This window comes from Lycorma delicatula, chromosome 2 (genome assembly GCF_047948215.1).
Source record: "Lycorma delicatula isolate Av1 chromosome 2, ASM4794821v1, whole genome shotgun sequence".
NCBI lineage: Eukaryota > Metazoa > Arthropoda > Insecta > Hemiptera > Fulgoridae > Lycorma > Lycorma delicatula.
In genome coordinates this window covers 12,120,041-12,147,405 of record NC_134456.1, presented here as the reverse complement: position 1 = coordinate 12,147,405, position 27,365 = coordinate 12,120,041, and the positions used below count along the sequence as shown (strand labels likewise).

The following is a 27,365-nucleotide window of genomic DNA, read 5'->3' as shown; positions in this document are numbered from 1 at the left end:
GATTTTTTGTAACACAATAATAACACAAAATTACGAAATATTTTTCTCAATTTGATCGCAGCACCAACTGTCGGAACAGACTAAAATTAAAATAGAATATTATTGAATATTCGATACTGCGATGGTAGCGCAGTCTGCCGGATCCAATGTAAAACATTCCAAAATCAACAACTACTTATAAATAGAAAATTAATTAAAAAAACATTTTCCAGTGGACCAAATTGTGAATCTAAATCTTTCTCGAATCCCCTTGAACACACACAAACAATTTCATCAAAATCGGTCCAGCCGTTTAGGAGGAGTTCAGTGACATACACACGCACACAAGAAATATATATATATAAAGATATATGATAGATAGATAGCCTTATAAAATTGTGACTAAAATCTTCAAAACTACTTGTTCAATTTATTTGAATTAAGATTTGCTGTAATAATGCATCCAAATCTTTGCATATTAAAATTTTATGAAAATCTATTGAGTCGTTCTTGAATTATGCTCAATCGTTCCAAAAAAAATTGATAACTTTGTGGCTTAAAAATCTCTAAATCTACTAGATAAATTTCATTGAAATTTAGATATCTCAAGTAGTATTCTGAAATTGTGCATGCCAACATTAATTGAAGATTGGTTGAGTCATTCTTCTTCAGTTAACGCTAAATTCGAAAACCGACAACATAATCTCACTTTGACGTTAAGTTGATTTTGTATTGGTGTATTTTTCGTACGCGCTTATGCAGTTAGTAACAATGGTAAGTGAGTTTAAACTTCATGCTTCTGTGTAGGGTCTATTCGTTAATCGAATGTATGTAGTAGGTTGTACTCATAAAATCAGTGAGTTTTTGAATACGAAATAGTGAAGGCGTTGGAAACGAAAAGTCTGTAATCGTGCGTAGAAATGCGCTACAGTTGAATGCGACTAGACGATAGAAAGAGATGCAGATGAATATAGAAAAAATTACTATTTGTAATTCCTATTTGTAATGTCCATATCCAAATTAAATCTTTAAATTTAATTTAAACGCTCTGTTACGGAGTGGTAGCGTCTCTCGAGATCCCGGGTTTGAATCCCGGTCATGTACGGTATTTTTCATACGCTATAAAATTCCATTTCAATATCCCATGCACAAGCTTCAAGCATATATAGTGATATCAGGCAAAAAAAAAGAAAATTTACTGAAATAGCAGTAACAGATATTGTTAAAATATCATAGGAAATGAAATGAATTGAACATGTAGAAATCGTTATGTTTTTAGGTATTTCAAATTGTATTATTTAACGAATTCCTAACATTTACTATGAAAAAACAGCTTTTATTAGCAAAATAATTATAATTTTATTCAATTAATTAAAAAAGTGTACTTTGTAACATTATTTTAAAAATAAATAACATTTTGCTGTGGGCAAGAAATATTACTGGTTAGAAACGGTACTAAAAATTAAAATAGTAAATCATTTAATAAATATTAATTCAGCTGTTGCATTTTAACAACGTTAAAATAGATTTCATTTTACACTCAGCTTAATTCAAATGTGACGTGACCGTCGACATAGTATATAAATTTGTAAATTATATTTTGAAAAAGTAATGATAATAATTTCAAATCTTTGTTTATTAATGCAATCATATCTTGTTTAATTTTTAATTTAATTATTTATATTATAATTGAAAATCTTCTTTAATCATAATTGACAGTATTTAATGATGTATATCTAGTATGGTAATCGAGTATGGACTTTGGAAGAAATGTCTACTGTTATTTAAAGGTAAATTTCCCAATGATTATATAAATAACAAATAGAATGTGTACCAGATGGTTTGATCAAACCGATAATTAGGAATAACCAATGTTTGCTTCAATTTTTTTGTTAATTATTCCGATGATTAACACTGAAGCAAACAGATTTTGTATTAGAAAAATAAGAATTTTTGTTCTAATTAGGAAAGATTCATTACCTGTACCGTAGACATCTTATAAAAAGTTAAGAAAGTTTTCTTTGAACATGAGGTAGCTGTCCTAGAACGCTGAATTAATTTGTACTTTTTTTTCGTCTTCAGTCATTTGACTGGTTTGATGCAGCTCTCCAAGATTCCCTATCTTGTGCTAGTCGTTTCATTTCAGTATACCCTCTACATCATACATCCCTAACAATTTGTTTTACATATTCCAAGCGCGGCCTGCCTACACAATTTTTTCCTTCTACCTGTCCTTCCAATATTAAAGCGACTATTCCAGGATGCCTTAGTATGTGGCCTATAAGTCTGTCTCTTCTTTTAACTATATTTTTCCAAACGCTTCTTTCTTCATCTATTTGTCGCAATACCTCTTCATTTGTCACTTTATCCACCGATCTGATTTTTAACATTCTCCTATAGCACCGCATTTCAAAAGCTTCTAATCTTTTCTTCTCAGATACTCCGATCGTCCAAGTTTCACTTCCATATAAAGCGACACTCCAAACATATACTTTCAAAAATCTTTTCCTGACATTTAAATTAATTTTTGATGTAAACAAATTATATTTCTTACTGAAGGCTCGTTTCGCTTGTGCTATTCGGCATTTTTTATATCGCTCCTGCTTCGTCCATCTTTAGTAATTCTACTTCCCAAATAACAAAATTCTTGTACCTCCATAATCTTTTCTCCTCCTATTTTCACATTCAGCGGTCCATCTTTGTTATTTCTACTACATTTCATTACTTTTGTTTTGTTCTTGTTTATTTTCATGTGATAGTTCTTGCGTAGGACTTCATCTATGCCGTTCATTGTTTCTTCTAAATCCTTTTTACTCTCGGCTAGAATTACTATATCATCAGCATCTTTATCTTTTCATCTTGTACTGTTACTCCGAATCTAAATTGTTCTTTAACATCATTAATTGCTAGTTCCATGTAAACATTAAAAAGTAACGGAGATAGGGAACATCCTTGTCGGACTCCCTTTCTTATTACGGCTTCTTTCTTATGTTCTTCAATTATTACTGTTTGTAATATTTGTATTATTACTGTTTACAAATTATTACTAATTTGTACTATTTCAACATATAAATTGTTTAAAAATAAAAAAAATATATATTAATATAAGCTTCACATTATCAAATATGGATTAAATCCAGTGATTAAAATAGCTTTGCAAGAAAGAGTATCAATAATGAAGGTTTATAAATATTTATAGGAGTTTAGAAGTTATCAATAAAATGAGAATTTAAAATTGCATTATTTATTAAGTATTTTTGAGTGAGAGGAAAAATAATTCTTATTTCAGTTTATAATTCAGGGGAAGTTGACTGTAAAAGAAGTGCCGACAAGAGAAGAATATCAGAGCTTGAAAATTTGAGAGGATGGTTTATTTATTCGACGATGTAATTACTTGAAACAGTAGTTAATAGTTGTGACTGCCTAGATGATAGTCGATCATGGAAAGAAAATTGGATGTAAAGTTTTAAATCGTGCAAGAACTTTCAGTAGATGATTCTAGTCTAAAGAAATTGTAAAGGATATACGCAGCATCCTCAAAAACAGAATGACTGGGCAAGAATAGTTGATTACAAAATTATATAAAACTTTGATATAATTTTCAACCAATGAACAGTTCGTATTAAATTCAATATATATGTATGTGTGTGAACACTTTTTGTCTTGAATTTTGATTTTAGATTCGGATTAAGCGTCGTTAGGTAATTACAAAAATACAACAATGACCGTGCTCAGTCGTGGAGTTCACCTCAAATTAGCCGCCAAAATTTAAATTTTGTAATAATCATTACGCAATTATGGTATAAGCTTTCAAGTTGATTCAAAGCACTGATGTACGATTTAGTAAAGTGCATAAAATATACAAATATAAATGTTGTAAAAAAAGTGAAAGACCCACTAAAATGTCAGAAAAACTATTTGTTTAATAACTGAAAGAGATATTCCATAAAACCGCCAAAGCATGTTGAAGTTTGAGACAATAACTTTGTTAAAATGAATTAATAATTGGTAGGACGCGGTGTGATTGATGATGGCCATACTAGAGACGCTGCGCAACACATAAGCGCAAAGGTTCTTCCGTTTTTTGCGTGGGTTTTTATTTCGCGACCGATCGGATCTTGAAAAAAAAAAAATCCTTGTATTAATAATGACTTTTCATTGGTAACTGGATTATTTTTACTTTTCCACCTAGCGCTCAGCAAAACCATAAATATAGAAAGGGAAGTATGGTAATTCAGTGCGGTTTTTACTGAATCTTTACGGTTTGACACCTAAGGAACCCAAAAAACCGGATGGAAATTTTCCGGATATTCGTATATACGTGTGTATGTGTGTGTGTGTGTGTGTGTGTGTGTGTGTGTGTGTGTGTGTGTGTGTGTGTGTGTGTGTGTGTGTGTGTGTGTGTGTGTGTGTGTGTTCGGTGTTGGGTGTCGCACCCTAAATCCCTTATATCTTCAGAACTACTTCACCAATTTTGACCAAATTTGGTCAGATTACTTCGATATATGGGGCACTGATACCATTACATTTTCAAATTTAAAGGCCAAGGGAGTGAGGCTGCACAGCAAGGCCACTCTCAGTATCTCGAAATTTGGGTTAATTAAGGTCTCATTGTTCTTAGGTATATTTGTTAACAATTATAAATATCTCCAAAAAAAAATTTGCAAAATCGCACCCCACCCCGAAAAATGCTGTAAGTAAACTAGTGGTTAAATGGGTATAGTATGTAAAATTAGTACCCCCAGTCACCACAAGGAGCGCTAGTGTAACATTGACGTACATCTACTGTAGTCGTTTCCTTTTTGTTTAGCTTCCGGAACCACCGTAAGGTATTACTGAATGACGATGGTGTATATGAATGTAAATGAGGTGTAGTCTTGTACAATCTCAGGTCGACCGCTCTTATATTATAACGTCAAAGGTGAGAGGTAGAATTAAATAAATGAGTAATAATACTCGTAAGTGGCCGCTATTACCGCTGCACCTGCACGAATGAAATACGGTTTAAGCGCGCGCTTTAGTTAGAATCATATAATTAAATATTAAATAAAAAACAATTAAAATTAAACAAAAAATATTATATTTAAATAAAATGATAAATATTTTTAATTTTTTTCTCTCTCTCTTAAATTATAATTATAAATTCAGAATAATGAAGCTTCATCACACTATGATATACATGTACGACTAATTTTAAATGTTTCATTTCTAAACGTTCGTGGCGGAGTGGCACCACAGCCAAATATTTGCGCCGATCTCCGTGGCAGAGTGGTAGCATGTCTCGGTCTTTCATCCGGAAGTCCCGGGTTCAAATCCGATCAGGCATGGCATTTTTCATACGCTACAAAATTTCAATTCCATACCCCAAGCACAAGCTTCAAGCTTATTTTGCGATATCAATAAAGCAAAAAATAAATAAATAAATAAATCGTTGGGTAGGTTGTGCAGGAGCAATAGTTGTCAGTTTTTACACATATATACTGAATTAGTTCTTTTTTTGAAATCCGAGGTAGTATATAAAGCCAAACCTGAAACTGTTAGGGTTCTGAGAAGGTATAATTGATGAATTTTCTGATATATACCACCGAATATGATATATACGATATTTGTATACGTTCTATACAAATATCGTATAAGATAGCATGCTGGCAAGCAAGAGGAGAAATTTTCGCAATAGAAAATTGAGCTTCAAAAGTTAGTTTATCACATAATATGATGAAAAAAGAAATATTTACATGCGTTAAATTCTATTAATTTTTATTTGTAGGGCGCAAAATTAATATCAGCTGACAATAAAGGAGTAATTCTTGTAATTTTGTAATTCTTGCATAGTTATTAAATAAAATGACTGAATGGTACTAACGATATTTGTTTTATTACTGTCACTATTAAAAGTAATAATATAAAGAATCTGAAGATGAAATCCAATAAGAAAGGTTGTTGTACCACATTTTGCCATGTATCATTTCAAGCGCGACTTCTAGAGTTTTACAAGTTTCATTATAATTTTTAAGTCAAATTTTACATTGAAATCATGATGACTCGAAAGCTTTTCAAATAATAAACTCGAATTGTATTCAAGATGGTGAGTCCAGAGGCAAAAATTACATACTTTCTGCAAAATTAAAACTGCTATTTCCGTAGTACTTTCTAGTAGTATTTTTGTAAATAATTACAGGTAATTCTTTTTCTACTGTTTAATCACACTCAGTTTTGGGATGTAATTCTTTTTTAACTCAATAGGTCTTTCTCTCCTTTAATTTGCTTACTTTAGCTGTCTTCAGTAATCAGATTATATCCATGCAATGCGATCCACTTTATAATCATACATCAGTTTGTACATGGGCTACATTTTGGTTATACTAACCAAACGTGTATCGCTTGAAGCAAACATGATGTTTATAATGTCTGTAGAAGTTTAAAAGGTTATTTTTTGTTGACTGTAATTTGCACAGCATTTTCAATATCTAGTAAGTTTTTATTATTTTTCTATTTTTATTCTGCTGTATTTCTCTAAATTATTTTTACAAACTCTTTATTAACAACGTATTTTTAAAAAATATTAAATTAGATTTCTTTTAAATATATGTTTATAAATATAAATCTCTCATCCCGTTAAGTGCTTATTTTTCCTCTTTTTTTGTACAATGAGCTTTTGCATTCATCTCTGTTTCATTTGAACGCCCGATTTTATAAAATGTTGAATATAAAACATATTTAAAAAAAATTAAAATTAACGAGAGATCTGTTTATCATTAACTTAAATAATAACTACGATGAATTTTATAACTTACAATTTAACGTAATATTCAGTTTAGTGAGATTGTAAACATCTCAATATTTTAATTATTTAACTGTATTTTTAATTAAATATTTATACATTTTTTATCTAACGAAGTGAGACCTCTATAAAAGGGTTCAACTCAGAAAATAATAATAATAAACAGTGAGTGAATGAGAATTTATTTTTATAAATTATATTTTGCTTTTAGGATGCAATTTACAAAACTAATTTATTAAATATGTATTATTTATTTATTATATACGTTTCATCGTCTCCTCAAACAACGGGCTACAAACCAACCTAATAAATATTTATTAAAATAATAATTTATAAAATATATAATAACGTATTTATATAAAAAAATCTAAATCGAATTTTAAGAATTAACATAAGAAATAGAATTTGAAATATTTTTCATTGCTGTTGATCTTTGTTAAATTATACTTTCATAATTTATATGAATGAGAAATTTATATGAGCTGATCACTCATATAAATGATGCAGTTAATATAATGTTTTTGCTTTCAATTTCTAGATCAAAATTACACCAAAACATACGAGTACCAGAACAGAAATTAGTAACGTAACGAAAACGTCTATACGGTCCTGCCTTAATAACTCCCTAACTATCAGTCTTACAGACGTAAATGCGGTGTCATTTTAACTAACATGGTCAGCTCACCGATACAACTTTGAGTTTGCGTCACTGGCAAGCGGGTTGGCGGCGAGGGTCACAGTGTAGATCGGCCAAAACTGGCGCTCTCGCACATTTCCATTCGATGTAGTTCACGACTTAGATGTGATAGCGGGATGATTTATGTGTTTGTGTTTAGAATTTGTTAAGATGGATCGATTTAAGTAATAATAAATGTATTTTGGAAATATTTATTTGTAAAAAATTAAAATAAAGATTTAAAAATGGATAAAAATTCAATATGTCAATCTCAGCCCGCGCAAAAGTCAGACGAAAATATAAATTACGCATATCGTTGGAAAGGGGTGGTTATGGGCCACGCACAGGTACTCCGATTTCCGGTGCCGAGCGAGCGTCGAAAAGCAAGCAAGGCGCCCTCAGTAAACGATGTAGACTGCGCGAGCAACTCTACCGCTGCTTATTATGCCATATGTCTCTTACTTCTTATATCACAGACCAATTTTGAACAAAATTTTCGTCGAATATTAGTCGAAATAAATATCATATACCATTAAAATTAAATTTAGCATGCAGTCAATGTCTCGTTTTCATTTCAATTCAATACACTAAAAGTGACTCGCGGAAGTGCAGACCAACCAATTTATCTGTAGAGTTGGCCAAATGAAGAAAATAAAATTTTCCATTGGAGATTTACAGTTTCGTTAAAAAAAAAATACGATGGTGGCTCTCCCATTTCACTCAACAGATAAGTTGGTCGGTCTGTAACCCGGAGGAAGTTCATCCAAGATCTGTAACGTTTCACGTTAAACCAACGGCCGTACGTCCTGACACAGCCCCACCCGATATTTTTTTTCACGTGTAGTTTTACTAAAGCAAATCTTATTTACTTTTTTATTAACATACATTTAGCACGTCTGAAATGGTAGAAAAAAATATTGTACGTATATAATTATAATAATGATTCATTGTCCGTTGTTGGAAGAACATATCTGCCAAGGAATCATACTTTAATGCTTGATTCTGTGTTCCTAACAATATTATGTTAATGAGTTATAATACCGATACATCCTGTCCTACCTGTCCAGGGATGTAAAAAGTTTCAGACACACTCTCTACATAAAAAAACGCAGATCCAGTTATACAATCCGCAATTCAGGTCCAGCAATTCACCTAAATTTAATTAGATATCCTAAGATTTACATAATATTATCCAATTAAATAATAATGAAAGAGTAAACAAATTATATTTAATGAGAAAAAAATTCAAAAACAAGATAACCCTCCAAAACCTTTCAAACGTTTTGCCAATACTCTAAATCCAATGGCCATTTCGATTGTCAACGTCAGTACTCACTACGAAAGAAGTATATATTACATAAATAAATAAAGGAAAAAAAACGAAATAACAAAACAAATTTTAATTGATAAATTAAATTATTTATGAAATATTATAACTATTAGTTCTGATTAATAGAGAAATATTTGAGAAAACAGACAAAAATTTGCAGATTGACCTTCATATCACAATAAGGTAAATAATTTTATTAATCACAACTTTAACGTTACCATATATAAATCTAGAAAATTAGCCAATGACTTCGGAATCGCTGAAAATGAAAACTAACATCGTTTAAAAAGAGGTTATGTCGATTTATATTTTGATTTGTAAATTCATTATTTGTAATTTAGAATACACAAAGAAAAATAAAAGATGTTTCAATATAAATAATATACAATAGAAACTCGGCATTGCACGGAAACTGGCCAGGAAATTGTTTTAATAGAATCGATAGTTTAAATTATGATTATAAAAAGAAATTACATAAAATAGGAAAAATTAATTATCAGTAGTGAAGAAGAAGGAATTTCGTTGTTAAACAACAAAATTGAACGTATTTTTAATAGCCTGTTTGAGTAAAAAAAAAACAAAAAATTGTTTATGAAAGTTTTCAGAATAAGAAAATTAAGCTCACATACCCTCTCAAATGAATGTTTATTATGGATGGGTATATCTATTCGATTCATTTGATTCATGCTGTCTTTACTTTTCTTAAGATAAGTTTTATCTACGAAACCTACACGTGGCCTGGACTAAAGCTTTCCAAAAGTAACAGCTTAGATTATGAGAACCAGTGTTAATATAATTTAATAATTTTTTTTAATAAACACAATAACTCACCAAGTTTTAATATACGTTAATAAAGTTGTATGTGTGAATCTTTTTAGTTCCGCAGACGTCTAGACGATAATCTAACTCTTGCCAGGGGTTTAGAAGCATCTGCAGCGTTATTAGATGAATATCTTAAGCAATTTTTTGTTTCAAATCGTTTAAATCTCAAACTTTTCTTTGATAACGTACAACTTTTAATAAATCCTCAAGAAAAAAGTTCAAAGTATTGATAGAATGTCTCGGGGAATGTGATGTACAACAAACTGGTAACATCTCGATAAAAGTGTGATGGATCATCAGCTTTGAGATACAGCAAAGTTCTCAAGCATATCGAGGTACAAAGTCCAGTTAGAGTGAGGGGGCTCTATGATAAAAACGGATCGATTACGCCATTTATGAGCAGTGCTAACCAGACATTGACTTTCGGTACGTCCCTTTCATTTTCGATTACTGTAAGGGGGTTTTCAATACCCCCAATTTCAACATTTGGTCTGTTAATTTTCTAGCACGTATGAAAGGTTGCCTCATCACTAAATAACTACGTATCAAGATAATTAGGATTGTTTTCGATATGTTGCATTACCTCTGTAGCAAACTTATATCGTATGCGGTGATCATTTGGTTTAATTTGATGAAGTAGCTATAACTTGTACGCTCGCAAACGGAGTCGCTTATGAACAATGTCATGAACAGTGGAACGAGGAATTCCCAGTCCGTAACTAGCTCGCCTAATTAACTTTCCAGGACTGGCAGTGCAATGCATCGCGTAAGTGATCCACCGTCTTGTCACGAAATTGAAACGTTAGGATTATTTCTAATTTGTGAAATCACTTCCTGTCACTCTTATCGTCATATACCAGTGACGAATTTACTTAGATGTAGATATTGCATTCAATTTGCACACACCGTTGAAAACGCATAACTGAATAAAAATTCACTAACCAAAACACGCACTGAAACTTCTTTTGTAAAGTTTACATCTCGATTGACTTTTTCTTTCTTTTTCCTTTTTAACATCCGTAAATTATTACCGTTCAGGTAATACTTCAGAGATTGATATGTATGAGTTTAAATGAAGTGTAGTTTTGTACATTCTCAGTTCGACCGTTCCTGAGATGTGTGGTTAATTGAAACCCAACCATTAAAGAACACCGGTATCCAACATCTAGTATTCAAATCCGTATAAAAATAACTGCCTTTGCTAGGACTTGAACGCTAGAACTCTCGACTTCCAAACCAGTTGATTTGGGAAGACGCGTTCACCACTAGACCAACCCGGTAATTATCTCGACTGACTATAATTGCGCTGTGAATCGGCTTGCCTGCGCATTGGTAATCCGCTGATTTTAAGGATATACATAACAAATCTTTGAGATATTTCCTTTCGATTGAGGTTAAGTTTAAGAGATTACTACGACTCGATTTCTAAATATTTTTTAGAATCTTATTTGTAATTTATTCTAAATATCTTTCATTGTATATCTTTATTTATAAAAAAGAAAAAGAAATTCACATGTTTTCTAACGGACCGGACTCAAAAAGTAATGTAAACTATGGACTTAAAAAGTACTGATTATTTGCCTTTTAACTTGTTGAAAAGAGAACTGATTTTTTTTCTTTTTTTTTACCTTAAACAAGGTTTTTTATCGAACAATATTTGTATACGGTTTATATTAAAAAATAAAAATAAATGCATAAATAAAAACAAGTAAATATTTTATGAAAAAACCCTGTTCATATAATATTTACTACAAAAAATATTAAACTTAAAATTTGTTTCATTTTCATCTTCGAGATGAATGAAATTTTTCCAATTTTTTTGAAATGCATTTAACTTAGAGATAAATTCTGTAGTAATATTCTACATTTTTTTTTTGTTTCAGAACTACATAATATTGAAGTATAAATTGAAAGGGTATGGTGTCTCCGTGGAGAATGATTTCTTTTACTCATGCTTTAATTTTTTTTTTTCAAATAATTATAAATCTTTATTATTTTTTACTTTATAGTGAATCGTTGTGAATATAAATTCATTGTTTATAAAGAAAATCTTCATGATTATGCTTTTTTTATTGTTCTTTTTTTTTGTTTTATTTTTTTGAAAGGTATCTTTTACCAGTTTCGTATGAGTTGATTAAATATTTAAAGTTTTATTTATTCAAACTTTTATTCATGGTATTTAATGTTGTCTATCGATCGTTTGACTCAGTTAAAATTTGTTTGAATGGGTAAAAATATTATTAATATTCACGCAAAAGAAGTATAACTTCTTACGTGCGTATATAAGTACACACGAACGTTTTTAATTAAAACTCCTTTATTTGGGTTTCATTTGTGATTATGAAGGATTCACGTTGCGGTTCGTACTTCTGGTTCTATAATTTTAGTTGGTATAATACTTAAACTTGGGGGGGATATGGATTCGTTGAAAAAAAAGAAACAGTAAGAACAAGTTAAAAAAAAATCTGATGCGTACACCACATGACTTCCTTGTACGCCTATTAAATTACATGTACACATTTTTTGCTGCACTTCAATTAAACTTAGTTTATTTGAAAGTGAGATACGATTCTCCAATTCTTTAAACGTTTATACAATTATTAATTCAACAATCTTACCGCAAATATTAGGATAGAGTAAAAGTCCCTTTATTACTCTTAAGTATTAAGTCTTATACGAGTATCTATCTAATAGTATGGTTATTAAATTAATATGATAAAACCATCAACAAAATGAAAACAAATACGAAATTTTATAGCAATATTTATTATCATGTAGACTGAAAAAATGCATAAATTAAAAAAAAAACTATATGTTTATACAGGAGAAATGGAGTACCAAGTAAATTTTACCTATTCAGGCATATCACATTTCATCATCATCATATGTATATATATATGATGATAAAATATATTGTCATATATATATATATATATATATATATATATATATATATATATGTGTGTGTGTATTCTTTTTTTTATTAAATTGAATCAACATAAAAACAAAACTGAAAAAGGTTACTAAATTTTTAGTTTAAATTTTAACATATTTTTAGTGGCTTTAAAATGAGTATGTTGTTGTAGGGTATATACTCGTACACATCAGATTTGTACGCCTATAAATAGCATCACAAAATACTAACACGCAATATTCAATTATACTCAAGAAAAATTCCTCTAAAAATTTCCTTAGCATTTTATATTAGTTTATATATTAATTTTGATTCATGGCGCTCAACTAGATTTGTGGTGTGAGTGTGTAGGATCCGTAATCATGCACACATCGGTTCGTATCCGACTTCTCATACATGTATTTGTTTTAACTTTTTTTTTTTCAATTTAAATATATTGATTTATTAATAATTATTAACCTCTGGCTGTAACAATTTTTAAATTAAAATGAAAAATACATAAAATTTTATTTCAATAATAACTTCCGATTTTTTCAAAAAAATTTTTGTATTGTTATTATTTAATTATTACTTACTATTGATTTTTTTTTACATTGAAAGGTTAATAATTATTAATAAATCAATATATTTAAATTTAAAAAAAGGTAAAAAAATATATGTATATGAAAGTCGGATTCGAACCGATTTACCTTCCCCTTGTAAGATCCAAATAATTCATTTATTAAAGTTTTATTTGGCTATAAGTCTGGAACTAATGAAAATACCACTTATGATATACTGTTGAAAAGCACCGAACGAAGGCTTATTACTGCAGTTAGGAAAAAGTAAAAAGTTCGAATGTTTCAAAATTGCAATCTTGTTTTATTTAGATGTCTGACTATATAAACATTTTTGGCTCAGCCGATTGTAATCCAAGGGAGATGCACAACTAGATGTTGAAAATTTGGATTTAGGACTATCCTACGGCTAATTGTTTTTGAGTTATGCGAGATACATACTTACACACGTACATACGTACGTACAGATATCACGCCGAAACTAGTTAAAAGTGGATTCAGGGATGGCCAAAATGAATATTTCCGTTGAAATCTGAAAACAGAAATTTTTCGCGATCGGAAATACTTCCTTTACTTCGTATAAGGAAGTAAAAAGATAACATTTTTCTTATTTATAAAAAAAAAATCATAAATTAAAAATAATAAATATCTGTAGGTACTTATATTCTCACCTCAATAATTAAGTTTTTAACTTAAAATTTAAAAAAAAGATATATCTACAATAAAGTATCTTTCTCATCAAATCATTCATTCCAGACTTCAATTAAAAGACTAATTAATACGCCAAATTAGTTTTTGTGGTTTTTCCTAACACCGATTTAATCTCCGCTGCCTATTAGAAAATAGTAGGTTTTTTGTAATAAATTACAATATAAATTACGTACTTATCTGTACAGCTATTTCATTGTGAAAATTTTCATAAAAACCCACAAAACTATATAATTTAAAAAAATGTCCTTTAAGAAGAAAATATCGAAAAATAGAATTACTTAATGTAACCAATAGAGATATTTTATTAGACATTTTCAGTGTTAATTACCCCAGGTTTATTTAAAATAAATTTTAACTTTTTATTTTTTTTAAAATTACAAAGAAAATAAGTTTAAAAATTCACTTCTTTCCATCTAGTGATTTATGAAGTATGTCTTTTCAGAGACAATCTTTTTTATTTGTGCTGATTATTATATCAATAATTTTTAATTTATAAAATTCATTTTAAAGTCATTTTGGTAGTAAAAAGGAATAAAAAAATAAGTATTAATTTTAAATTCAAAAAATAGCTACTCATAAAGTGATTTAAAAACACATTACATTATCTTATTTAAAAAATGTATGTAACCGTAGTAAAGATATACATAAATTACTGAATCCGAGAAATTCAAATTATATATATTTATGTACAGTAAAATAAAAAAAGATCTTAAAAGTTGTTTGAATTGTGAAAAGAATGACGTAGATTTTGAATCAACTTATTTTATTGTAAAGATTTCCTTTACTTGATTGAATACCATTCATTGGTGATAAAAATCCTGTAGTGAATATATGTCTTTAAAATTCAAAATAAATTTAATAACATCGATGCAGCCATAACTTGGAAATAGTTTATAAAAAATCATTATTATTGAAAAATTATGAGATACAAAAATTAGAATGTCTCGTAGTAAGAGAAAATATTGATCGAGTAATTATAGTTAATAACTTATCTTTTGTGTTGATTTAATGGCATAGGTCATAAATCGAAAAGCCATAAACATACCTACAGACACAGAGAACAAACAAAGTATTGGCTGCTGTTCTGGACAGAGAGAAAGATAACTATAAAACATCCTCAGTTTCCTTCTACTCCTATTTTAGTTGCCTCTTACTACAGGGAAGAGAGATACGAGGGGATTATTTTATCACTCACTGCCCTGAGGGAAATTATTGTTATTTATCTTTGTAGTATTATATATATATAATTTTATATACATTATATATACACGAGTATAAAGTAACTTAGCTTGACTTATTCATCAATAAAACAACTTGTCCTGACTGATTCGTCAACGTCTAGCAAGAACAACAGAAGAAGAATTAATAAAAATTTGTACACATATTCTTCTTATGGTGTAAGGGCACATTAAGAAAGGATTTTTTGAAATTCCGAGTTTAAGGGTTAAAATGGATTTATCTTTTTTGAAACCCGGCTATTTTTTTTTTTAATTTCTCAAAAATAAATGAAGGTATTTACTTGATTTTTAGTGTGTGTAATTGTCATGTAAATATCTAAAAATAAACTTCTAGATTTTTTTTTTAAAATTAAACCTCGAAAGCGGTTAAGAAATGTAAAAATATTTGAACAATGCTTTCAGATTTTTCTCATTTCCAATTATACTAAACGAGATAATAAAACCAACTTAAATAAATAATAACAATGAAAAACAAAGTACGGTCACTTCCTACAAGTGTTTGTCTGGTAATTATAAGAACCGGGCAAAATACATTTTTACCCGTATGTCGTACGGGTATACCTAGAAGTAGTGTGTTTAATTTAGTATGATTATAGTTATAACTAATACTTCTAAGGTGAAGGCCCACTGTTTTGAAACTCGCAGATAACTCAAAGTTAGGCCTGTACTAATCAAATTGTTACAGAGAAGAAATTACAATTCGCTGATTGTTTTTATAAATTGATTAGACTTGTGTTTGTAAGAATAATAATAATAATTAAAAATTAACGAACGCAGGAGGGGTCCTGGGGGCAGAGCCCCTGGCTGGACGGCAAAAGCTAGTGAAGTGAGCCCTGATGGCTCGTTTCCGTGACGGGAAACGCAAGTAACCGTATAGCACGGGGATGTCAAGACGGGTCTGCTAGGATATAAAACATGTCGCGTCTGATTCATAATCAACACCCAACAAAAATACTGAGGTCAATTGATGAAAATTTGTATACAAGTTCTTCATACGGTGTAAGTGTACAATAAGAAATGATTTTTTTTAATTCCGAGGTTTTTTTTAAAGGGTTAAAATAGTTTTTTTTTACACTCCTATTTATTTATTTTTTTAATCCTCAGTAACAAATGAAGTTAACCAAATTTTTTGGTTTGTGAAATCTTCATGTGAGAATATTTGTATAATTTATATACATTATTTTTGTACCAATTTGTATATTATTGTGGAATTCCGAGTTTAAAATGGACTTTAAAATTTATTTTTGAAAGCCGGTTATTTCTTAAAATTCTCAGTAAAAAATGAAAATATCGACTTGAATTTTGGCGTATGAAAACTTCATGTGAATATTTATGAACCAATTTGTAAATTTGTTGAAATTCCGAGTACAAAGGGTTAAAGGTTTTTTTTAAAATCCGGTTATCTTTTTTTTAATTGTTACTAATAAATACAGATATCAACTCGATTTTTGATACGTATAATCTACATATGAATATCCCAAAACTATTTCTAGGTTTTTTTTTGAAGTTGAACCTTGAAAGGGGTATAGAAAGGTAAAATTTTTGAACAATGTTTGCAAATTTTACTCATTTCCAACTACACTAAACGAGGTATTCACTAGATTTGGGCTTGATTAGATTTGATTTAGATTAGATTCTTTAGATAAAACCATTTACCGGTCTCTGGATTTTGTGAACGGTGCGTGGATGTATGTGGTGAGCTCAACCAACATAGCCAATATAACTGTTAATTTATGTGTACTAGCTGTACCTATCTCTGATTATTTGGCTAAAAGAATAAAATAAAAAATATTTTAAAAAGGAAAAGAAACAAAGCACGGTACCTGCTAGTTTTGTTTGTCGGGAAACGCTAAGAGCCGGGTAAAATAGATATTAAACCGTACAAAGAACAGGTAACCAGCTATAACTAATATTTTTAAGACGGAATGGAATGGAATGCAAAGTTGGCGGGAGTTTATTTCTCCCTACTTATCGCAGAACCTGGACAGAGTCCCTTGCTGCTGGATGATTCTAATCGGGCTTGTTTTTTTAAAAGGGTTATTTTAAATGGCGGGTCTAATTTTTTTAAGTTTTGTTTATTATTTAGTAATTTTAAGACGGATTTAGTTGCATTCCAATCCGTTGTTGAACCAGCGTTTTAAGACGGAGGCCGTCTGTTTTGAAATCCTCATCCTTCAGATCATCTCAACCCCGTAGGAGAAGATACCCGCCTTGTGACGCTTCCGGTTGCCACACCCCCCTCTCATTCCTAGCTGTGATGGGCTTTAATCCTTCAGATCAGTGAAAGTTTCGGGTCCTGTACAGATCAAACTGTTGGTCTGAAGAAATTACTGTACACTAACAGTTTTTATAAATTTAAACATCCTTGATCTTATTCATCATTATTATTCTCTTACGTATGAGTTCATTGAACACAAGGGGTCCAGGAGGCAGAATCCCTTGACTAGACCGGAAGGCGAGTGAAGTAAACCCTAACCCTGACCTGATAAATATCCCCTGACCGTGACGGGAAACCCAAATAACCATATAGCGCGGGGGGAAGACGCGATGGGGTTGCTAGTAATATATATATAGTTATATTATTGATATTTAATTGCTTTAGATATTTTTATTTACAATGACCTTCTTCCTGGTGATTAAAAATTGATGTAAACATATTTATTTTAGTTTTTTTTTTAAATTACAAAATCGAATAATAATGTATTTAATAACGCTTGCAATTACAGTCTGATGAAGCCCACTTAAATGCCGTTTTTTGTGGTTTTTTTTTGTCAAAAGAATAATTTTCTAGCTATGAAAAAACGCTACCAGTTCACCATGGATATCGACAACTAATTTTACATTAGTTGGCTTGAACTAATGTATTTTTGGCTTGAATACAGATAAAGCAATTTTAAAATAATCTTTAATATAATTTCATCTTAAAATTCAGCTCGATTAGAGGATTTTGACCCTTTTTTTATTTATTTTTTATTATCTATAAAGGAATTTCCTTTAAAAAAAATCAATTCATTCATTACTTCTGGGACTAAAATAACTTCTACTTTGTTATTATTTAACTATATTTAATTGCTGTTATTTAATGTTACTCTTTATTGTAATCTTTGTATAGGAATGATTTTCATAATTAAATAAGAGTTATAACTTTAAAATCATTTGTTGTAATTATTTAATTAATAAAATATATAATTTAATTTTTATTATGCAGCTGAATGAGTAGTTTATAATCAATCGATGTTAGCAAAATGATCTTGTCCATTTAATATTTCAGTGGTTGGTTAATTTCATGTAGTCCCTAAGGACTACAATAATATGTACAATGGATATGTACGGAATCTTCCTATACAATGAATATATTAAACTGAAATGAATTTAATAATAAATTAATGAAATTATTATATCACTTATTCCATTCTACGTTTATTACATAATTATATAGACAGGTATGAAAAAATATATAGTATGTTTTGAAAAGTATTATCAGTTTGTAGTAGTATCACACCATAGTACTTCATCATCTGGATCAAATGAGATAAAATCTTGAACTTACGGGTGACTCTGTAATCCTTTAAAAAGGTAATCATTTCATAAATTGGGAAAATAAAAAAGCTGCTGAATAGTGTTAACGAATTTTAGAAGTACTTACATCGGTAAGATTATCATAAATTTCCCTACTGAAATTTTTATAAACTTGTACACTTAGTTGAATTTTGTTTAAAATGTATTAATAAACACAGAATTAAATTCTCTTAATAGTTCATTTGAATTCAAATCAGTGTTATATTTTTCACTGATATTTTTTATTTAAAAAATATGAGTTTAACAAGTACTGATTTGATAAAGAATTAAAGTGAACGTTTGTAACAAAAACTTTGGTAATCATTTAAAAAAAAAAATATATTATATATATATATATATATATATATAATTGAATCCTCTTTTCTCTTATAAAACTGTACTTTTTTTTAATAATTTAAGCAATAAAAATTAAACAAAAAACATTTATTTTTTGGACTTTTTTTTAAATTTCAAATTGACACAATCACTCTCTTGTGGGTAAAAGTAATCAATTCATAATAAAACTGAACAGTGTCACTCAATGCGAGGTTATTTTTAAGTCTTAAATAATGGTGTGTTCAGATTTTTTCGCCATTTACTTTAATAATAATAAAAAAATATATATACACATATATGTATATATATATATATATATATATATATATATATATATATATATATATATATATATATATATATATATATATATTATATAAATATAAAAATATATATTATATAAATATAAAAATATAAAATAATAAAAAAAAGTACTTATATGAGATAAAAAAATAAATAAACAAAAAGAAATTCTTGATTAAATCAATCAAACTTCCAGGTAACCATGACTTTTACGCCTATTAAATTACATATATTTTTTATTATATTTTTTAATTTTTTTATTTTGTTATTGAATATTATTTATTGTAAAACTTTTTACAATAATAGATTTATAATTATTAATAAACCAATATATTTAAATTAAAAAAAAAGAAAAAAAAAATGAAATTAAGTCGGATTCTGGTCGATGTGCCTTCCCCTTATAAGATCCAAATATTTCATAATTAAACATTTATTGGTCTATATCTATGGAACCAATGAAAATAAGTACTACTTATGATATATCGTTTAAAATAACTGCAACTTGACCTAAGAAAAATCTTAAAAGGTAAAGAAATGTTAAGTCTTTATTACTCGTACATTCAACGACGGCGATAAGCAAGAAATTTAAGGTACAAAAATCGTGGATTATCATTTAAATCACAATTTCTTATAGATTTAAAAACCGCCAGAACTAATAAATATAAGTTAATAATAATAATAACATATATATATATATATATATATATATATATATATATATATATATATATATATATATATATATACATACATACACACTTTAGAAAATGAATCCTGGTTTATATAAAAAAATTAATTTCGTAAAAAAAAAAAATCATATAAATATAACACGATATAAATTTTTAAATATTAATGAAATTAATACTTGGATGTATAATCGCAAATGCTGGCAAAACATTTTTTAGTTTTGAAAAACATAACTTCAATTTGAGAGATTTATTTTTTTTTACAATCTATCGCTAAAAGGATTGCTACCATAAGTAAAATTGTAAGGCTAAAAGTAATGTGTCAGGAGACCATCCAAAGATATTCATCAGCCTCAAATACATTATTAATAATATGCATCATCTCTCATGAAACAAACGAAGCAATTATTTAAAAGATTACACATAATAAAGTCAGACAAAAGTAAAATTAGGAAAAGACAGGTATGGTTTCTAAAAGTTTAAACTGTATTTTAATATAATAATCACGTACTTCAATGATCATCCGTGACTTCAAATATCAGTGACGTCCAGTACATACAACCTCATCAATCGTCTTCCTTCCTCACAATTGTCAAGTAAATTCAGAGGCAGACGATTTACATGCTCGTCTAACTTTGATAAAAACTTAGTCCAACTACGTAGTCCGCACACTTATTCTTCGTTTCTCCTCACGAACACATGGCACGCCAACATACCTCGTTTCTAGGGAACCATGGAGCTCCTGATATCATTCCGAGAACCTTGTTTAGAAACCGCTGGATGATTTAAACATTACTATTATTACAATTAGTCAGTCCCTCGTACTTGTGCACTGTATCTCCATGTTAGGTTCAGGAAAAACTTTGTACAGCAGCAATTTTATCGACAAGGATGAATGAGACCAACTCACAAAGGAGCCGGTATATTTTTACAAGTTTAGCATTCAGTTATCTTCTTTCTGACGTGATTTTTTCAGGCCAATTAACTATTTAAATATAACCCCAGGTAGTGTACCGTGTCAGCGTCAGGAGTGAGAGTATTGTATAGTTTAGCCGGAGTCCAATTATTCCTCCTCATTGTAAATGTCACATGACTCGATTTGGCAGGAAACTGTGAAGCCAAATTTTGTCGAATGTTTGTTGAAAGTCTAGGAAGGCTGCCGAACAGTATTCCTTTCTTTCTAGGCACCCATTAATCACATTAACAATTCTGTGGGCTTGCTCGAATAACGATTTGTCATAAATGGAGAATTTTTATTTAAGTGGTGATTGATTATGATTATGATTAGCATCATCGTCAACGTCGTCGGCTTCTTCATCATCATTAAATGATAAAATTAATTCCAGTTAAAATAAAATAATATCAATCGTATTTTATATATCTAAAACTTAAATGTAAAAAATTACAGATTCTTGGCTGGTAAAAGTCTTTTTTTAATCGCTCTAATTTTTAATCAACTTCAATTTTATTAAATTTCGAGATACAAATTAAAATGTAAATTACGTTATATAATAAAATTATATAACGATTTACAATATTCTTTATGGACGTTTAATATTTTTAATTTACATCAAACAAAAGAAAAGAAAAAAAATTAATGCATTTATTTTGGAAAGAAGATTCAATTTAACTTTCAGAAAACACAAAGAGAAAGAAGAATTATAATGATGCAAGAGCTTTCTCATCTAATCCATCATTCTGTCATTTACTTCTTCAAAATATCGGCATAATAATAAAAGAAATACTACTTTATTTTTAAGTAATAAATAAGATTAAGAGTAACTTTTCTATTCAGAAAAATAATATACATTGTAATTTTGTACTTTCATCAATATAAAATGAAAGTGTATTTTTCTAAACTTACAAAGATATCTTTGTTAATAAAAATCATGTGTGGAGATTACATGACTTCCTTGTACTCCTATTAAATTACATAAAATGAAAAGTACATAAAAATTTTAATAACTTCTGACTTTTCTTTTTATTGTTATTATTGAATTTTATTTATAGTAATTTTTTTTGCAATCAAAATTTAATAGTTATTAATAAATAAATATAATTAGATTAAGTCGGATTCGAACCGATCTTCTTCCTCCCCTTATAAGACCCACATATTTTATTTATTAAAATTTCATTTGGCTATAATTCTGAAATCAATGAAAATAATCTCAAAATGAGGGCTAATTACTGCGGTTAAGAAAAAATCAAAAATCAATTTTTTTTTTGATTTTGTACATTTTGGGATACTTTTTTGTCAGTCGATTGCAATCAAAGGGGAGGTGCCCAGGAGGTGCACAATTAGATGTTACAACAATCCTAAATACAAAAATTTCAACGTCTACGGTTAATCGTTTTTTAGTTATGTGAGATACGTACAGATGTCACCCCGAAACTAGTCAAAATGGATTCATTGATGGCCAAAATGGATAATTCCGTTGAAATCTGAAAACCGACATTTTTCGCGTACATAATATTTTCTTTAATTCGTACAAGGAAGTAAATATATGTACTGTGATATCATAATTTAATCACACACACACACACACACACACACACACACACACACACACACACACACACACACACACACACACACTTTTGCGAATATGTACATAACGAATTTTGCGTTATGTTTTTTATGGAATTCCTACAAAAAAATAAAATTTTTAGTATTATGAAATCATTTTTTTTTTAAATTAATTACTACATACGTACTAAAATTGCACGTGAATTTTTTCTGTGATTATTAATAAAATGGTAACAGCTTTATGATTATTTTCGCTATCTTGGAAATGGCGTTAAGTTTTGCATAAATATCTGAATCGTTTACGTTGAAGATCGTTCGTAAGTATAATTAAAGCAAACGAATATAAAAAAATTCAGATTAAAAATATCAGATTATGTAATTTAAAAGAAGGTACCGATTATTTAAAAGAATGATGCTACAAAGTTTCTAAACTCTTTTACTTTTATTAATAAACTAGTTGTCCAGTCCGGCTTTGCCGGGGTTCACAGCTAGGCCCTCCGGCTGGGTTGCTCTGGCGGACGGCGTCTCTGAATGGGATTATTAGATATCAAAAATTGATTACCTCTTGTGTAAAAATTTTTTTTTCGAGTGATGAAAATAGATATAACGAATGAATTAGAAATTTAATTCTAGAAATTGATATTAACGAATCGGGATTTTCTGCTGGTGATCAGTGATCGTTATATTCTGGTCCGTAATTTTTGGTTATAGTTCATTACTTTATATAGAAAAACAATCACAAAAATATTTAAAAAAATATTTTAATACATATTTATATATGTACTTTATATATATACTTTATACTTATAAAGTATACACCTGACCACCACGAGACATGTACTATCGAATCGGGATTTTCCGCTAATGATCGGTACATTCTGGTGCTAAGCTATGGGAGACGGACACATACACAGACAGACACACAAACAAATGTCCTTTAGTAGGGTAGGATTCAGGTAAGAAAAAATATTTAAACTAGCCACGCATCAATATTTTACTAGTTTCCATTGATAAGCCTTCCTAATGTGAACGCAGTGTTCGCTCGTCTTTCGTTGTACGTAATGTAATCATATATTTAAGTTCCCCGTTATCGTTAATGTTATATACAGGTTCCTGCTCAAAGAAAAACCGTTCACCTTTCCTATCTTAACTGCTCGCTTCCAGAATCTACTTTCTAACCATATCATATACTTCAATTAATGTGTTGTAAAGGGTTGAATAAATAATTTTGTAAAAAAGAAAAAAGAAAACTTAATTTTTTATTGAAATTTTATAAAAGTAGAATTCTATAAACAGTTATATAAAATGTTTTATAAATCATTCCTTGATTTTTTACAAAATAAAATTAAAATTTTTTTCTTTATCTTTCTAACATTTTATTTTCTGTTTTCTCAATTTTTTAAAGCTCTATTATTATTTCTTGATTATTATATATAAACCTGACCGGGATTAGAACTCGGGGTTCCCTGGATAAAAGACCGAAACGCTACCACTCCGCCACGGAGATCGGCTTTTTAATTTATTAATGTCACTATCGATTTTGTGTTGCCTTAAATTTTTCCTTGGGCATTATTTTTTCCTTAGTGAAAATAGAGATTTGGAATAAATTTTAAAAAAACTTTTACGAAGTAAAATTAAATCGTATATAGTACTTTCACCAATTTATCATGGGATCGTTTTTAAATTTTAAAGGAAATCACTCATCTCTATTTGAGAAATGGAGCAGTGATATAGTTATTAAAACTTCACAGCTGGTGAACTTTCTCACGAGAATTGACATAAATTATTGTTGTTTCTAATACTTAATTTTCCGTATAGGATATAACAAAACCTTTTATTTTGTTAAAAAGTTATGAAGATTTTCTTTTAAGATAATTTGTTCGTTAACATTATATTAAATTTTATGTTTTAATGTGTTTTTTAGAAACTCTATAAAATCACAAAAAAAGTTTATAATAAAACATTTGCAAATAAATTTTGATAGGAAACACCTCTTTTCATTTTAGAATATTTATAGAACATTTTATTTTAATTCTTAAAATCTGGTGTAGGCTACATAAAAATATTACTAAAAACACAGTAGGTCACTTTTGTTAAGAAATATTTTACCAGTCTGATGGAAAAAGTATAGATGATTCGATGAAGTGCATTTATGTAAACTTCAAACGATGTCTGTTTAAAATATTAAAGTGTATTAAACACAGTTGCATTTCATTAGAGTATTGCCGATGGAAATTATTTTTGAAATTTCTAAAGAACTACATATTCGTATATTAAAATATTGCGTGACTAGATTGTAATCAGCTCTAACAACGGGATGGAGTGAAGCATGAAACTTACTGTAATATAATTAATTTAATTTACTCGGAATACATAAATAATAATTTATTTTAGTACCTGAATGTCATTATTATAGTTACTAATTTTATTACTGTGTTATATTTTTGGCTCAATTAACCCAATTTGTTTGTAAATTGTAATCGTCTGAAATGAAATAAATTATTCCTTTAAAAAATGTAATTTTCATATACTTTTTAAATTTAATACTATAATGCATCTGTGATAATGAAATAGTAATTAAACCTGGGATTTGCTTATAAAAACTAACTCTTGAATGATAACCGGCTGTATTTGAAAATTTTCAAGGTACACCCAATTCATTCAAGGCCAGACATCACAAACTATTACACATCTCTGTGTTATATTTATCTCGTATTATCTTTGGCATTGGGTGAGAAGTTTAATTATAACAGAAGTCCCCTTCATAAAAAAAAAGAAATCAAAGTTGGTCTTATTTTTTAGTCATCATTAAATATTTCTTTGAAAAACTGGAAAAAAAAACTAAAGATGAGTACATTCTTTTAATGCTCTTCATATACACAAATACACATATATGTCAGTTCGTCTGAAACTACTATGGTTATAGCATATATTTTATAAATCTTACTTTAGTTTATTTTTTAACTAGAATATAAAAGTAACTGGAGTAAATTTGCAATAATCTCAGTAAAGTACAAATTATATTAATATCAATTAAGTAATTTAATAAAATAAATCTCTGGAATGTTTTTTAGAGAAATAGTTCTAAATTAGTACAGAATAAGAACACATCTTACATAAAAGAAAATGGAGTCTAATTTATAAATTAAATTGAATTAATAACCCTTTCATAATTTCCAGGCTAGAGAAATGTGCAATCAAAAATAATAAGTTTTTTTTCATTTGTTCCTTTCATACAAGTAATAAAGAATATATTTAATCATCAAGAAAGAAAGAATGGCAAAATTAAGTAAAGATATACTGTAATTTAGGATTTTTCATATCAGGAGGTCCCGGGTTCGAATCGCGGTCAGGAATGACATTTTCACACACGCTACAAATAATTCATCTCATCCTCTGATGCAATACCTAACGGTGGTCCCGATAATTAAAAAAAAAAATTAAAAAATAATTTCATAATATATGTAATATAGCAGCGTTTCTAAACCTTGGGTTCGCGGTGATATGTAACAGTGCGGTGGGGTGGTGGAATTATCCTAAAACTTTATATGTAAATACAACAACGAAAAAATTTTATTAGAAAAAAAAAATCATTTATTATAGACATTTTACTTACATTTAACGAAAATAAATTAATGACATGGTTGCGTATGTTTTTCATATAAACGTTTCTCCATGTATCGATCTACGTTAGAAACAAAAAAGCAAATTGTTTTCAAGAGATAAAAGACGATTTCTATATGTATATTTTAGTGCAACCATAGAAGAAACACCGTTTTCACGAGATAAAACGTGGTAGTAAAGGAGATTAATATTTCCAATGCTTTTAAAATTAAATTTCCATATTCACTTCGACAAGGAAGCCAGAAAGTATATAATTGTTCAAATATGAATTGTAGTTGTAACATTTTATCGGCAGACATTTCGTTGCGTTGGTCTTCAATCTCAACCGGTAACTTAATAGCTGCAACAACGTTTTCAATAAATGACTTCAATACCTTACTCTTCTAGAAATAATTTTTATGTTTCAGGAAATACTCTGCCAACTGAATTTTTGCTCTCCCAAATGCATCTTCATGCTATCCAAATTGTGGTGTATAATAGTATCAACTTCATCCAAATTTTTCTTAATTTAATCGGAAGCGAGTAGAAGAAACATATCATAATTTTTGCATTGAAAGCGAATAATCCATATATAAAGATTCTTAATGAAAGCATGAACTTAAATCTGTCATTAATAAAATATTTTTATTAGTCCCCGTAAATTCAAGTTTAAATGCGAAAATACATCAGCGAAGTAAACCAACAGCAACATATAGTTATTATTCTGTAAAAAATAATTGGGAATGAAGTTTATTTATCCAGAAAAAATATTAATTCATCTCACAATTCCAATTAACCTTGTTAACACTTTCCCCTACTATAACTATCTGAGTTTTATATGGACAAGAATCAAAATTTACTTTTCCCTCTTTTATAATGCTTCGATCGTGACGTAACATATTCATGTTCCAGCACGACGCTCTCACTGCGAATATTATGCAATCAGACCAGATTATAAGGAGCACATACACATCAAGTTGGAAACTGTAAATTGCTAATATTTATACACTTTATACATGCACGTTCATTTCCGTCGCCATCAACGAAGCTCTACGCAACTAAATAGTTTAAATACGTTTCATTGCGTTGTGGTTGGGGAATCGGGACATATTTTTTTTTTTTTGTCTTCAGTCATTTGACTGGTTTGATGCAGCTCTCCAAGATTCCCTATCTAGTGCTAGTCGTTTCATTTCGGTATACCGCCTTGCTTGCACAATTTTTTCTTTCTACCTGTTCCTCCAATATTAAAGCGACTATTCCAGGATGCCTTAGTATGTGGCCTATAAGTATGTCTCTTCTTTTAACTACATTTTTCCAAATGCTTCTTTCTTCATCTATTTGCCG

At 29.0% G+C, this 27,365-nt stretch overlaps 1 protein-coding gene across 5 annotated transcripts in view; it reads right to left on the bottom strand.

Annotated features, from left to right (window-relative positions):
• The window catches only part of rdgC (retinal degeneration C), a 968,675-nt gene that overhangs the window by 217,536 nt on the left and 723,774 nt on the right, over positions 1-27,365 (bottom strand). The window lies entirely within an intron of this gene.